This window comes from Monodelphis domestica, chromosome 5 (genome assembly GCF_027887165.1).
Source record: "Monodelphis domestica isolate mMonDom1 chromosome 5, mMonDom1.pri, whole genome shotgun sequence".
Taxonomy (NCBI): Eukaryota; Metazoa; Chordata; class Mammalia; order Didelphimorphia; family Didelphidae; genus Monodelphis; species Monodelphis domestica.
Genome location: NC_077231.1, coordinates 196,759,679 through 196,769,520, shown reverse-complemented (window position 1 = coordinate 196,769,520; position 9,842 = coordinate 196,759,679). Strand labels below are relative to the sequence as shown.

Here is a 9,842-nt window from a genome sequence, read left to right as displayed (position 1 = left end):
GAATGACTCATCCCTATCAAAATAGAACTCTAGTTCCTATCCTTCTTGTAATATGACAACTTCCTGTAGTCTTGGCTGCAAATGGGTGAGTGAAATATTACTGAATTCTGTCCTACAGACTTGTGGGATAGAAATTACTTTAAATTGGACCTTTACAAGGGCCCATTATGAAGTTATTCTTGTTTACTCAACATTTTATACATAGATTTTGGTATTTTGATTCTGATTTTGAATTTTTTTCTTCCCTTTCTCCCCAAAGTTTAACTTTCTTCCATATTTTTCCCTTTATATATTTTTATTTTTTTTGTTTTTATTGTTTTTGAATTATTTTAATAACTGAATCATACACCCACATAACTCAACAATGAATCCTGAGATGAACTGGATTTTTTAACACCCACTTCAGGGGGGATTGTATTTTAATAAAATTCCAAGATTTTGAAAAGTTTTTTTTGTTTGTTTGTTTGAGAAACATCTTAAAGGAAGAAGCTTTCTAACTCCTAAATCCAGAGAATGAACTGTTGCAGAAAGATGCCAGAAAACCTACATTACATCAAGATCAAGAATGAACCTTGGGGTGTGGTTGCTTGAACTGAAGGTTGATTGAATTTATTTTGAATGTACACTCTTCTGCCAAAGGGGACTGCCCCCTAATTGGCTTTTGTCAATTTGCCCAGAAAAACATTGGTTTTGCTGTCTCTCTATCTCTCTTATTTTTCCTTTATCTCTAACTATTGTAATTTCATAGCTGGTATGTTTACAAGACGCATCGGAGATCTTAGTCTTCCTTGGGCCTCAGGGGGGATTGTGAATTTCAAAACTACTCAACCCTGTTCAAACCATTCTTTAGAGGATGGGATTTGGCTATTTCCTGATCAGTAACAATAGAGATACTTGGAATAACAGAATCAGGTCTTGGAAACTACAATCTCCAACCTACTCAGGGTAACAAGATTTAGGAAGGGCTCCAGCAAAACTCAAGATTTAATTATTTGAGAAAATGGCCTTCAACAGACATGTGCAAAAAGGACAGACCTCTGGGGGGTCCTAGGTTAAGCTAGAGCCACCATTGGTACAGGGAGACACAGGAAGTGAGGTAGAGGACAGTTCAGGAGTTCTGGGGACTTCCTGTGTGGAGGGAAGAAGGTGGTGGTGGTTGGAGCCTGGTGCTTGGTGTGGAGGATCCCTGAGACTGTTTCTCCATTTTGGTCATGTGAGTGATAGGGACTGATCTCTTTTCTTTGCCTTGGCTATCCAGGCCCTTGGGCCTTTGGCTCAGCTTAAGCAGAGTGGGGATTTAAGCCCTATTTCTTTATTTCCCTTTCCCCCCCCCCTCTCTCTTTCCCTTTAATACTTTTCTTCCTCCTGTTTGTAATTAAAACACCATAAAAAGGTTGACAGCTGACTTGAGTTTTCATTTAGGAATTACATAGCTGAATTCCTTGGCGACTTTAAATTAATATAGATCAGTCTTTTAAAGTGATTTCCATATCACAATACACAGTGTGGAAAGGAAAACTGTGAATCATGCTTTTGCATTTCTGCCCACTGAGGTGGAGCAGACTTGTGATGAGAGGGGGAGTGACAGTTGGAGTTAGAGAAAAGGATTATGGGAGAAACTACTACTAACTGAAGGGTCTTTGCCCTCTGAACTCTGTGGAGTGTGGAGCAAAGACCTGGAGCTCTAGATCACAACCTGTGGAAAAGCCTTGCCTCCATTTCCCTTACACAGAAGTAAAAGAAGGTTCTTGTATGTTTGAAAGCATCCATCAGAGGAAGAACAAACAACAACATCTGCTGAGAAGGGGCTGATCCTTTAACTTCAGGGGTCACCCTGAAGACCCTTTCTATCCCTTGACCTTCCCAAGAAGGACACTTGTCACTTGTTAAGGTAGGAGAGAGACCTCTGATTAGCTAAGAAGAAGATAGATAAATTGAAGCTGAGCCATTGTGGCTCCAACTGAAGAAAACTAGAAACCCAGTAGGGTCTCTTCTTCCCTCAAACCTCTCTCCTTTCTTGATGTACTCTAATTATTAAACTACTTAATACATAGAAAATCTCAGTCAAATTTATATTAAAGGGATAACAAAGAATGAGAGACTGGTGGCTAAGTTATCCATTTGCTTAGGCAAAACAAGAGCCAATAGTAACAATCTGTTTGCCAGACAAGGGGAGCCCCTTCTGTATCCCTAGTACCTTTCAACTTTACAATACATAGATCAATGAATTGTCATATTTATTTATCTGGTTTCTTTATCTGATTGAAGCATAATAACTGCTAAAAAAGGATAATAAAATATCAAGGCTTGATCCTTGACGAATTTTAAAAATTTAAGTGAAGAGAAAAACATATATACATGTGATATTAAACAAAAATAAAGTATGAAAATGTTTCTAAAACATCAAATAGAATGTTTTTAAATGCATAGGAGAAGAGGGAAGCCATAATAAAAATGATGGAAGAATAATTAAAGAAAATTTAGGGAACTACCTCCACCTAACCGATCCTTTGGTGGGAGACAAGTCCCAGGAATCCAGGCATCTCTAACTCATAACATCTCCAAACTGAAACCAAACTACATTGTCCCTGGAGGACCCTCTTTTCAAGGTGTTTACAGTGCAGCTGACTCTTGGAGACCAGCATTGGGAAGCTGAAGGAACTAGTATTAAAAAAGCCCAACACTCAGCTGTTGCCAAAACTTTGGAGGGAACAAAATTTCCTAAACCAACAGCCCACCCTATTCATAACAAAGGAAGGAATCCAGACAATGTAACTCCAACAGTGGAACTAAATGCACTTTGCATGAAAGTTGGGAAAAAAAAAACAATGTACAAGCCTGTTGATCCCTACACAAGGATGCATTCCACCTATATCTATAATATGAGAGGATTTGCCTATCCCCCACAGTACTTTTACTGATTTCCTGTGACACCTTTACTATATCAAGTTGAACTTTCCATTGGTGGACAGCAGTTTAATGGGAAAGGATGAGCAAGACAGGCAGTGAAACATGATGCAGCTGCAAAGGCACTGAAGATCTTGCAACATGAGCCCTTGCCTAAGAAACCAGAAGTGAATGGAAGAGAACCAGATGATGAAAACCTAAACAAATCTGAAATAAGTCAAGCGTTTGAGATTGCACTTAAATGGAACTTGCCTGTGAATTTTGAGTTTTTCCCTCTGAAACAGGTCTCCAGGGAGAGTGGCCCACCTCACATGAAGACTTTTGTGACAAAGGTGTCAGTTGGTGAATTCATGGGTGAAGGTGAAAGAAAAAGCAAGAAGATTTCAAAGAAAAATGGTGCTATAGCTGTCCTTGAGGGACTAAAGAAATTACCTCCTCTTCGAAAAGTTGAGAAAATGAAGCCACAAATTAAAAAGAAAACAAAATCTATAGTTAAGCTACCAAATATGGTCAAGGAATGAATCCAATTATCCAACTTGCCCAGATCCAACAGGTCAAAAAAGATAAGGAGCCTGAATACATGCTTCTCACTGAGCGAGGTCTTCCTCATCGCAGGGAGTTTGTGAGGCAGGTCAAAGTTGGTGGCCATACTGCTGAAGGAATGGGCATGAATAAGAAGGTAGAAAAGCGCAATGCAGCTGAAAATATGTTAGAGATCCTAGGCTTCAAAGGCCCCCCAAGCCCAGCCCCCTAATCCAGCAGTGAAGACAGAAGAAAAAACCCCAGTAAAGGTGATAGAAGACAAGTTATCTTTTTTGAGCCCAACTCTGGTGATGAAAATGTGACCCGTAATAAGAAAGATGAAATTAGGATGCCTTATCTCAGTCATCAGCAACTTTCAGCAGGAATTCTTCCCGTGGTGCCTGAAGTGGCACAGGCTGTAGGAGTCAAGCAAGGACATCATACCAAAAAGTTTATCAAGTTAGCTCTGAATCCTGCCAAGGCATCTATCACAGCCATGATTGCTAGAGAGCTATTGTATGGGGGGACCTCCCCAACAGCTGAGACCATTTTAAAGAATAACATCTCCTCAGGCCATGTCTCCCACAGGCCACTTACTGGACTCTCTGAACAACTGGATTATCTTTCCAATGTCCAGGGAATACAGGTGGAATACAAAGACTTTCCAAAAAACAACAAGAATGAGTTTGTCTCTCTTATAAATTGTTCCTCTCAGCTATGTCTGATCAGCCATGGAATTGGAAAGTATGTGGCATCCTGCCATGACATGGCTGCATTGAACATTTTAAAGTTGCTGTCTGAGGTGGACCAACAAAGTCCAGAGATGCCAAGAACATAAAATGGACCAATGTCTGTGTGTGGGAGGTGCTGAACCTTGTCTGGCCACAAACCTCTTTAAAAATTCAACATATATACTGAATATACTGAAACTGTTTTGCAATTTGGGAATTTCTGATGCCTCCAGGGAGTGGAGAGATGTGGTGAATGATGAAATGGAGAAGAAGGCAATAGTGATGAGAATAGAGACAAAGAGGAGGAGGCTGTGATTGTGAACTCGCATGGTTTCTTCTGGTGGGGCCAGGATTGCAACTCCAGCCTTCTTTCTATCAGTTGAGGCCCAAAAGGTCTTACTCCATCCTTTAATTCTAAACTTGTGAGTATCAACCTGCCTCATATGTGTTTCTTGAAGACAACATATGGTAGGGTTTTGGGTTTTGGGTTCTAATCCAATCTGCTATTTGTCTACATTTTATGGGTGAGTTCATCCCATTCTCATTCAAAGTTATGATTGTCACTTGTGGATTCCCTGGCATTTTGATATCCTCCCCTAATTCTGACCTTTCTTCTTTAGCTATAGCCTTTTATACCAGTAATTTACTTTAGGTCAGTCCCCCTAGTTCCCTCCCTTGATATGCTTCCAATTCTGGCCCCTCCCTTTTTTGTTCCCTTCCCCTCCCCCCTCACCTTCCTTCTCTTTTGATACTCCCTCCCCCTCCCTAATTTTCCTTTCTCTCTTACCCTGTTGGATAAAATAGAATTCAGGATCCCAATGGATCTTGATGTTCTTCCTTCTCAGAGTTGATTTCACTGAGAGTAAGGTTTAAGTAATACCACTTCATGCTCTCTTCCTCTCCTCATATGAGAATTCTTCCCCTCCCCTTCCATTGTGTATCTTTGTGTGGGAAAGATTATTCTATTTGGTTGTTTTTTTTCTCCCCCCTCTATTTCTTGAAGTAAATCTTAGTATCATTGATTCCCCCCCTTTTTCTTTATTTACCCCCCTTTTCACCAAATCTTCTTGATGCCCCAATCTTTCCCTATGCATGATTCTTCTAACTACACTTATGAGTATAATACATTTCCCCACATATTAATATATATAATTTGATGTAAATGTAGTCCTTATAGAAGAGAGTTTGACTTAAAGAAAAAAAGATAAGATTTTTCTCCTTTTCCCTTTCTTTAATATTTACCTTTTCAAGTTTCTCTTGCTTTCTGTGATTGGATGTCGAATTTTCCACTAAGTTCTGGTCTTTTCTTAGGAAATACTTGGAAATCTTCTATTTTGTTGAATGCCCATACCTTCCCCTGGAAATATATAGTCAGTTTTGCTGGGTAGTTTATTCTTGGTTGGAGACCCAGCTCCCTTGCCTTTCTAAATATCGTGTTCCATGCTTTGCGGTCTCTTGGTGTGTTAGCTGCTAAGTCATGTGTGATCCTTATGGGAGCCCCCTTATATCGGAAGCTCCTCTTCTTGGCTTCTTTTAAGATTTTCTCCTTAGCTTGGAAGCTCTTGACTTTGGTGATCACATTCCTGGGGGTTGTTTTTTGGGGGATTTAGTATAGAGGGTGTTCTATGAACCCTTTCTATTTCTATTTTGCCCCCTTGCTCCAGAACATGTGGGCAATTTTCTTCTATAATCTCCTGTAGTATAGCATCGAGGTTTTTGTTTGTCTCTGGTTTTTCGGGCAGACAAATAATTCTCAAATTGTCTCTTCTTCCTCTGTTTTCCTAATCTGTCACCATGTCAGTGAGATATTTTATGTTTTCTTCTAATTCATTAAGTTTTTGGCTTTGCTTTATTAATTCTTGCTGTTTTGCAAGCTCACTGTCTTCCAGTTGCTTATTTCTGGTCTTTAGGGACTTGATTTATTTTTCAGTTTGTTCTGCCCTTCTTTTAGAGTCTTCCAAGTCTTTCTCCAATTGTGAGGTCTTGTGTATCAGGCTGCTGACCTCTTTCTGGGTTTTTTTTCCTATTTTTCTTTCCAAAAGGTTTCCATCTTTTAGATTAGCTCCAATTTGAGTTCTTCCAGAGCTTGTGGATAATTTCCATTTTGGGGGATATGTTTTGATTTTGTTTGAATTTCATCCTCTTCCTCTTCTTTTCCTTGGGTACTCTCGCCATAAAAGTTTTCAATAGTCACTTTTTCCCCTTTTTTCTTGTAGGCTTGATTTTGGGCCATGTGAGCCATCCCTTCGATGTTTTATTCTTTTTTTTTCCTCTTTCCTTTTTGTTCTGAGGTCTGGGTGATATGGGTGTGTTTTCTGTGGATTTAGGTTGCCTCAGACTAGTTCTTCACAGCCTCCATGGTTTGTTCGCAGGCCTCCCCCCTTAATCCCCCCCCATGCTCAGCGTGCCCACCTTGGTGCTCTGTGACCTCTTCTCACTGGTGCACAAGAATCTCCTGTAAAACTGAACTGAGGGGTGGCTCTCTGGTGATTCCAGTCATTTTCCAGGGAGCCTGGTGGCCCCCCCCTCATTACAGCAAGGGGCAACGCTTTGGCCTTAGGCAGTTTGTTTCCTAGAATTCTTTAGATCCCAAGGACCCTTGTGTGCCCCTGTCAGACAGAGATATACCTCACTCACTCACTGTCCCAGTGAGCGCTCTGATCCCCTACTCTGGTGCTGTGGGGGAGGAGGGGCAGGGAAGGGAGGCTCAGTTCACGTTTTTGTGCAAAGTTTTCCACTTTCTTATAGTGTGGCTATGTTCAAACCCCACATACCTTTGTTTATGTGGGGTACTGGAGAGTCCCTCCGTTCTTCCAAAGATGATTTTTATGCTCTTTTGAGGTAGTCTATTTCATTCGATACCGAGGAGAAGAAGCGATTCACATCTAGATTGCAGCCATGTTTACCCAGAAGTTCGTATTGTGTTTTTATAGATGTGTGAAACCAGAAATGGAAAGCAATCCCCTTCTCAAACTGGCTAACTCCAACCTTTAGGGACAGACACTGGAAAACAGTGCTTGACAGGCATTATTAGACTTGACCCATGTCTGAAAGCACCAGAAAAATTCAAATGCTTCCTATTCAGTGTAACCACTTATAGAGTGAGTGCTGCAGCCCTTCCATCCTCGTAGTTACTGAAATCATAACCATTGCTTTATCCTAAGACAGTGAAAAATTCTGAGTTTCCTTTTTTGTTTTGATCGAAACACTATGTTTTTTTTCATTTGAAAGTTTCTCAATTGTATCTAGTTATATGACACAGTTTAGAAACTTGTCCAAGACTGATGTTCTCTGTAAACTACCCTGCAAAGATCATATCCATGTATGTGGCTCTACACTTTGTTTTTGCCGGAAAGGCCTAGGACCATTCCGATGATGCCAGTTGTGTGCCGTGCAATTTAATATCCCAGATAGATTAATCTAGCTATGTATAGATATAGATATGCAGATATCAATATCTATATATGTGAATATGTATATGTAAATATATATAACCTTGTTGAAGTTGCCCAATGTTTATATAAATTGGACATTTTAGGAATTTTAAGCTCACATGGTCATTTGGTTCATTTACTATTTCCTTTTTTTTTGGTGAATACAACAGAACTTAAATGAATTTTGATCTTTCTTTTTAAAGATTATTAAAGAATAAATGTGTGTGTATATATAGCTCTCTGTGGCACACAGCTTTCACAACACTAAAGGATAGGATCTCAGTGTAGTGCATTTAAAAACTGCAGATTGATTTTCCTTGATTGCTTTATACTGTTGAATTACATCTCCATGTAGGGCTGAAAAAAATTAATGATGTTTATTTATAAAACTGTGTTGCTTCTGATGTTGTGTTATTGTGCACAGAAATGTGTGCAGTAAGTTTTTGCATATGGTCCAGGTAAGATGCACGATCACCTTGCAAGTAAAGTACTGCTTCAGTTCATTGTTCACACCAAAAATTTTTTCTCCCCATGGAATGTAAGTAAAACTGAGTGTTTGTCACCAATAAATGGTCATACTAAAAAAAATAGGGGATAAAAGACTTGCCCTTGATCTTAAAGGTAAAGATAAACATTGTAAGTTTATTTATAATGAATTTAAGGTTTCCACAATACTTTCCTTTTAACAAGCAAATGAGAAATGCAAGCATTATTTTCCTTCTTTACAACAACCTAATGAGAAATGGAAGTATTATTTTCCACATTGGGCAGATGAGGAAATGAAGGTTGAGAGAGATTAAATGATATGCCCAGAAATAATTACACAATTAACACAGTAACAGGTGAGATTTGTACCCACGTTCTACTCCTAGGGAAAAAAGGATTATTTTCATTGTTGTCTTGTATAATCATACAGTTTTACAGAAATGTGATCCTATAACTCTAGAATAATAGTTGACTAGTACTTACCAGTGCTCACAAAAGTATTTTTGGTTTCATTTGTTTTTCTTTTACATTACATTTTGTATTTGTTTTACTCTTTTATCACATTTGCTTTACTCTATGATTATTTTATTCTGAAATTACTTCAAATATATGATCATAAAATGGTTGATTTAAAACATAGAATTTAGCAAGTGATTAGTGCATAATGTGCTCTAATTACTTTTAGCAGAACATTGTTTTCCATGGATTTTCATTAGAAAAATAATGCCAAGTATACAATTATTTAATAGATGAAAACTTTATTTTCTTTCTTAACTTATATTGATGAATATATTTCTAACATATGGATGAGGGCAATTGTTCTGATCATCTGCAACTATAATGCATTTTGACAATGTTATATAAATACACACAAAAGGCTTTTGTGGTCTCAGTAGCAAATCACATGCATTTATATCAAATCACTGTAATTATGCTTAGCAATAGCCTGGAAATCTCCCAGGGAAATTTATAGTTTTGCTACCAAAAATGTTTATAATATTCCTCATTTTATTCACATATTTTAAAAGGTCACAAAATCATTAAACTATTAATCTATGTTATAATATGAATGAGATAAAATGTCTATTCCTTCCATTCCTAGAATTCATTTCCTATCAAAAGAAGAATAAAAAGAGACTACAAACACAATTTGGTAACCCTGGAGGAAAGTAGATTAAAGGCCTATTGGATTGTTGTTGTACTGGCATATCAGAAAGGAAAGTCTGGAAAGTAATTACTGTCAGGATTAGAAAAGGTATTTTTCCTACTTTCAAGAGTGATATCCTCTTTCTTCTTAATTTTTAACATTAAAAAGTTATTCTTTATTATTCTAAATTTGACAACAATCAATAAACATAAACATTTCCATATATAAAGAAGAAAAGAAAAATATAAATCTTATTAGGTACAGATTTTTTAAAGCATTCATCATATTCACCATAATAGTGTCAAAGCCATATCACTTAAACATGTTGACTTCTGAAATTCTTTCTGATCTCTTTAATGCATTTTATTTAAAAACATAATTTATGATCTTTTGTTTTCTTCCTCTTAAATCACATTTTGATGATGATCATCATTATCATAGGTTCCCAACTATTACCCTTAATATCTACTGCCAGTCCTTTTCCCCCAAAAACCCTCTTCCCTTACAACAATCAAGCATATTCAAGCAAATTAAAAAACACATTAGGAAAAACATCTCCTATAGGATCTCTACTCAATTACCTCTACAATGAAGTGAAAAGCATCTTTCATTATC

The 9,842-nt window shown here is 37.8% G+C and overlaps 1 pseudogene; it reads left to right on the top strand.

Annotated features, from left to right (window-relative positions):
• Positions 1-2,570: 2,570 nt before the first annotated feature.
• LOC100619733 (double-stranded RNA-binding protein Staufen homolog 1-like) lies at positions 2,571-4,474 on the top strand (annotated as a pseudogene).
• Positions 4,475-9,842: the final 5,368 nt, after the last annotated feature.